The sequence below is a fragment of the Phacochoerus africanus genome, chromosome 5 (genome assembly GCF_016906955.1).
Source record: "Phacochoerus africanus isolate WHEZ1 chromosome 5, ROS_Pafr_v1, whole genome shotgun sequence".
NCBI classification, from domain to species: domain Eukaryota; kingdom Metazoa; phylum Chordata; class Mammalia; order Artiodactyla; family Suidae; genus Phacochoerus; species Phacochoerus africanus.
The window spans coordinates 14,500,310-14,506,876 of record NC_062548.1 but is presented as its reverse complement, the minus strand read 5'-3'; the positions used below and the strand labels follow the sequence as shown (position 1 = coordinate 14,506,876).

The 6,567-nt window shown below is 43.1% G+C and overlaps 1 non-coding gene and 1 pseudogene across 1 annotated transcript; both read left to right on the top strand.

Moving 5' to 3' along the window:
* Nucleotides 1-698: 698 nt before the first annotated feature.
* On the top strand, nucleotides 699-3,916 carry LOC125126725 (40S ribosomal protein S16-like; annotated as a pseudogene).
* Nucleotides 3,917-5,709: 1,793 nt separating this feature from the next.
* Nucleotides 5,710-5,816, top strand: LOC125128518 (U6 spliceosomal RNA). The gene has a single exon (XR_007135229.1). It is a non-coding gene; the product is annotated as a U6 spliceosomal RNA (small nuclear RNA).
* The last annotated feature ends 751 nt before the right edge of the window (nucleotides 5,817-6,567 follow it).

The window sequence follows — 6,567 nt, the reverse complement described above, 5'->3', positions numbered from 1 at the left end:
TAGCTAATTTTAGCATAATGTCCTCAAGGTTCATTCATGTTATGGTATGTGTCAGAATTGCCTTCCTTTTTAAGACTGATGGTCCATTCTTTTTATTTACTACGTTTTTTTTTTTTGTCTTCTAGGGATGCACTCGCGGCATATAGAGGTTCCCAGGCTAGGGGTCCAATCGGAGCTGTGGCCGCCGGCCTACACCACAGCTCACCACGATGCCACATCCTTGACCCACTGAGCGAGGCCAGGGATGGAACCCGCAACCTCCTGGTTCCTAGGTGGATTCGTTAACCACTGAGCCATGACAGAAACTCTTGTTCACTACATTTTTAAGTCTCTTCATCTGTCAGTGGACAGTTGGGTTGCTTCACCATTTGGCCACTGTGAAGAATGCTACCATGAATATGGGTGTACAGACAGCTCTTGGAGACCCTGCTTTCCATTCTTTTTAAATTTTATTTATTTATTTCTTGGTCTTTTTAAGGCTGTACCCATATCACGTGGAGGTTCCCAGGCCAGGAGTTCAATCGGAGCTGCAGCTGCAGGCCTATACCACAGCCATATCAACACAGGATCTGAGCCACATCTGCGACCTACACCACAGCTCATGGCAATGCCAGATCCTTAACCCACTGAGTGAGGCCAGGGATCAAACTCTGTCCTCATGGATGCTAGTGAGATTGGCTTCCACTGAGCCACAAGGGAAACTCCTGCTTTCCATTCTTCTGGGTAGAAACGTTGAACTGGAATTGCTGAATCATATGGGAATTCTGTTTTTAATTTTTTGAGTAACTGCCATATTGTTTTCCATCGCAGCTGTACCACCTGACGTTCCTATCAACCAAGCACATGGCTTCCAATTTCTTCACATCCTTTCTGACACTTGTTATTTCCTGGTTTTGTTGTTGTTGTTGTTTTGATAGCAGCTCTTCTGTCCAGTGGGTATGAGGTAGTACCTCATTGTAGTTTTGATTTTCATTTCGCTAGTGATTAGTGATTTTGAGCATTATTTCACATGTGTGTTGGCCACTGGTATATATTCTTGAAGAAATGTCTATTCAAGTCCTTTGCCCATTTTAAAATCAGGTTATTTATTTTTATAATCGGATTGTGAGAATTCTCTATAGATCCTAAGTAGTAACCCCTTTAATGTGTGATTAGCAAATACATTTTCTCATCTCTAGGGTGCATTTTCACTCAGTTGACAGGGTTCTGTTGTTTGTTTGTTTGTTTGTTTTTCCTGGCCACACTTGTGACATACGGAAGTTTCTGGGCCAGGGACTGAATCTGAGCCAGAGCTGCGACCTATACCACACTGCAGCAATGCCGAATCCTTGACCTACTGCACTGGGCCAGAGATTGAACCCTTGCTGCTGCAGAAACAACACTGGATCTTTAACCCTCTGCCCCATAGCAGGAACTCCTGACAGGGTTCTTTGATGCACAGATGTTTTAAATTTTTGATGTAGGCCAGTTTCCTATTTTTAGTTTTGATGGCTGTGGAAATTTGTTAAATTTATATCTGTGAAGCCATCATCACAAGAGAGTAGTCACATCCAGCACGCCTCCAAATTTCCTCGTACTTCTTTCTGATCTTTCTCTTTTGCTCTTATCCTCCCCTTTCTGTGTCACTTATCCCCAGGTAGTCACCATTCTGCTTTCTGTCATTATAGAATAGCTTTTTTCCCCTAGAATTTTATATAAATGGAATCATGCAGTATGTATGCTTATTTTGTCTGGTCTCTTTCCCACAGTGTAATTGTTTTGAGATTCATCAGTGTTGTATCAGTAGCACATATCTTTTCATTCCTGAGTAGTATTCTTTTGTATGGTTTTACCATAATTTGTTTTCCAGTACTCTGGATGTTCGGGTTGTTTCTAGCTTTTGGCTATTAAAAATGAAGCTGCTGTGGACATTCCTATTTAAGTCTTTATATGGGCATATGCTTCCTATTCTCTGGGGTAAATACATACAAGTGGGATGGCTGGATCATAGGGTGGGTGGATTTTTTTTTTTTTTTTTTTGCTTTTTAGGGCTGCACGTGCAGCATATGGAAGTTCCCAGGCTAGGGGTTGAATTGGAGCTACAGCTGCTGGCCTATGCCACAGCCATAGCAACATCAGATCCGAGCTGTGTCTGTGACCTACACCACAGCTCACGGCAACGGTGGATCCTTAACCCACTGATCAAGGCCAGGGATCGAATCTGCAACCCCATGGTTCCTAGTTGGACTCATTTCTGCTACTCCACGATGGAAACTCCTGGGTCGTGGTAGCTCACCGTGGTTTTAATTTGCATTTTCCTAATGACTATTCATGTTGAGCATCTATTCATGTGCTTATTTGCCATCCACATACCTTATTTTTGGTGAAGTGTCTGTTCAGATTGTTTGCCCAGCTTTTAAAATTGGATTATTTTCCTCTTTTTGAATTTTGAGAGTTCTTTATATGTTCTGGGTACAAGTCCTTTGTCAGATATATGCTTCGCAAATATTTTCTCCTGTTGTGTGGCTTGCTGCTGCTTCTCCTCCCACTCCCCCTCCTGTTCCCTCCCCATTATTATTAGTCTTTAAAAATGTCCTCTGAACAGAAGTTTTAATTTTGATGCAAACCAGTTTATCAGTTCTTTTATGGGTTGTTCTTTTAAGGTGTCATCCTACTTTGATTTTAAGAGGATCCCTCTGGCTGCTTTCTTGAGAAGAAGGTGAATGGTGGGCAAAGGTGGAAGTGGAGAGACCAGTTAAGAGGCTCTCACAAGAAGACTAGCAAAAGATGACTATGGTTTGAACTGGGGCCGGGGGTGTAGCGGAGGTGGTGAGAAGGAGGTTTGGGGGTTTATCTTGAAGACAGAGCCCATGGGATTGGATGTGAGATATGAGATATGAGAGAGAGGGAGCAGTTAAGCAGGCTCCGGCTGAGGGCTTGGAAGGATGGCGTTGCTGTTAGCTGAGACGGGAAGGCTGTGTGTGGAGCAGGTGAGGACAGAGGTTTGGAGCTGGGTGTTTGACATTTTCAGTTTGAGGGCCTATTTGGACCTGAGTCTGAGCTCAGTGTGATTCAGCCTCTGGTCGTGCTGGGTTCTGTGTCATCTCCTGACATTTCTCTTCTGAATTTATATCCTTTGCTGCACATGTCACTTCCTTCATTGGAGCTCATATACCAACTGCGTAAGTTCTGACTCATGTAGGCAATTGCTCACGATTCAAGCGCAAGACCACAGCCTGGATCGACCTCATTTCTATGCCTCAGCCACACCGATTCCTCCTTGTCTTTCACAGGCCTGTCAGGAAGCAGGCACTGAGAGTGGAGTGACTTTCTACCTGGGCCTTAGAAGTGGGTGGAGATTTTCAGGCCTCACTGACTCTTGGGAGGAAAAGCTGAGGTAGCCCTCTAGCTTTTCCCATCATTACTCTGAAGCCTGTCTCTAAGGTGGTTTGAATTGTTTCCAGTTTATAGATGAGCTGGAACTACTGTCTAGCCTGCAGCCATGCTGTCCAAGGGCCCTCCACCGTTGGTGCAGGTCTTCGGACGCAAAAAGACATCCACAGCCGTGGGGCACTGCACACGAGGTAATGGCCTCATCAAAGTGAAAGGGTGGCCCCCGGAGATGATCAAACCACACAGGCTGCAGTACAAGCTTCTGGAACCTGTTCTGCTTCTGGGCAAGGAGTGGTTTGCTGGTGTGCATATCCTCGACTGAGTGAAGGGTGGCGGTCACGTGGCCCAGATTTACGCAACCCACCAGTCCATCTCTGAAGCCTTGGTGGCCTATTACCGGAAATAACATGGACGAGGCTTCCAAGGAGGAGATCAAAGACATCCCCATCCTGTATGACTCCTGGTAGCTGATCCTCGTTGCTGCGAATCCAGATAGTTTGGAGGTCTTGGTGCCCATGCTTGCTACCAGAAATCTTGCCGATAAGCCCACCACAACTATCAGGGTTCATCTTTATAATAAAAATGTTTGTGGGATTTAAGGTTTCAAAAACAGAACAAAACAAAACAACGACACCAAAAATCCCGGGGTCTAACAGTGGCCAGATCTTTCCAAGCACACTTAATGGTAGATTAATGGTAGATTAAGTCACATGACCAAAGGGGGAGGTAACCACATTCTCCTTGGTCTTTCCAATGAACTTCCTTATTGCAAAGCATCCCTCCTCTGGAATGTTGCTGTTCATCGAGAGTGGATTTGAATCTATTTCCCAACTACCTGGAGATTTGCTTGAGATGCTTCTGAGTCTCTTTTAAGGGGGAAAAAAAAGGATAAGGAAGACTGAAAGAAAGACTAACACTAATATATTATTGAGGCCAATAAATGCCTCCTTGGTCCCTCAGACAAGGGAAACAGCGCCATCCTCTGGCAAGTTCCTCACAGCACATATTGTCTCCAGGGGGCACCGGTCCTGAGCTTATTATTTCCGGCATCCTAGAGGCAGTGATCCCAGATTTAGTTTGAGGCTCCCCCAAAGATGCCAGTTCCTTTTAGGACATTTTTGTATATTCTACATTTGTTTCCCTCCAAATTTCTACTTATTATACTAAAAACAAAATCATTCCAAAAAGAAAAGCGATGTTTTTGCTTTCGCCTTGCTATGCGTGGCAGCCATTAGCCTTACTCCTCACTCTTTGGGGATTCTCCTCGCTTGCAGACCTGTGGACATTGCTGTAGTTGTCTTGCGTTAATACCACTTTGTATTATCACGATTCTTAAAATTTACTGAGTGCTGCTGTGCCCCACACCCCAGGCTAGGTGTTCACAGCCATTGCAGGGCTTCCTTTGATTCTCTTAACCACTCTTTGGGTATTCTTATTGGCCCCGTTTGCTGGATGAGGAAGCTGAAGCTCAGAACCGATGTTCGATGACCCACTTTTCTATTGAGAGAGGCTGGAATTTGGTAGCAGGTGTTTGAGGGCCACTTGTGTGATTTTGTGCACGTCACAATTTCTCTGAGTCTCGGTTAGTTACTCCTTTCCAACTCCTGGGGCTGTTGGGGACTGAAGGAAGTTATGTATTGGAGGGTACTTGATACACTGCAGTTTTTATTATTGTTCTAACAGTGACTTATAACCCTTCATTAATAATCCTCCTGTTGTTGGGTTTAGGGAGCCTTTTATGCATGTATGTGTGGGTGTGTGTGTTTAGGTTGTTAGAGTGACATTGTAATGAAAGTCTCATGTAGCTCGAATTTTTATTCTTTAAAAGATCCTTAGGATAAAGGGACATTTTGGACTTTTAGGACAGTTCCTGACAGGTATAGCCAAGAGGTGATGTGGCAGTAGGGCTACCTACAGCCTGTGTAGGGACTGGTTTTAGTGCCGTGTTGTAATACTCGATAGTTTTACCTTTTCTCTAGTGTAGTGAGTATAGACAGCACCACATTATTTGAGGGGGGCATTTCTTTGGTTACAAGCGAAGTTGTTTGTTTTCCCAGATGCTTGTTGACTGGTAGCATCTCTGTTTTTACGAATTGTCTTTCCAGTTTTTTGCTAGTTTATATATTGGGGACTTAATGTTTTGGTATCAACATGCATAAGCTCTTGACGTAACATAGAAATGAACCCTTTCTTATATTTGCTGCGAATGTTTTCTCCAGGTGCTATTTTCCCTTTGATTTTAGTTACACTAGTTTTGTCCAATGGTTATTTCTTTTTATAATGCGCAAACTGACCATCATTTGTAATTTCTTTCAACTTATAAAGTTATCACTCCTTGTGCTCTCTTTGGCAGCACATGTTCTAAAACTGGAACAATATAGAGAAGATTAGTCTGGCCCCTGTGCGAAGATAATGCACACATTTGTAAAATGTTTAATATTTTTTATGGCATAAGAATTATATCTCAGGGAGTTCCTGTTGTGGCTCAGTGGTTAACGAATCCGACTAGGAACCATGAGGTTGCAGGTTCGATCCCTGGCCTTGCTCAGTGGGTTAACGATCCGGCGTTGCCGTGAGCTTTGGTGTAGGTTGCAGACACGGCTCAGATCCCACGTTGCCATGGCTCTGGTGTAGGCCGGTGGCTACAGCTCCGATTCGACCCCTAGCCTGGGAACCTCCATGTGCCACAGGATCGGCCCAAGAAATGGCAAAAAAGACAAAAAAAAAAAAAAAAAACCCCAGAAAACTCAGTGAGGGTGTTACCAAAACAAACAAAAAAACAAACCCCAAAACAACCAACCCAACTTATCTTCCCTCTAAAGCATTACAGTAAAACAAGTTTCTTTTTAGAATGAGGATTTTATTTAAGCTTTTCCTATCTTCACTTGTGATATGTGCCTATAATTTTCTTTTTGTATGTTTTATTATTATCAGATTTTAGGAAGAAGATCATGCTTGCCTAATGGACATAAATGTACTCTTATCTCTTTTTGCACTCGATGTTTTATGCAACATCGAAATCATCTGTTTCTTAAAAGGATGAAAATTGTTCTGGTGGAAACACTGGGACGAGCTGCATTTTTTGGTTGTTATCAAATAATTTCTTCACTTTCCTCCTTGGTTATTATTATGCTTAGATTTATATTTCTTGAGTCATTTTTAGTAATCTACATCTTTCTAGAAATTATTCATTTT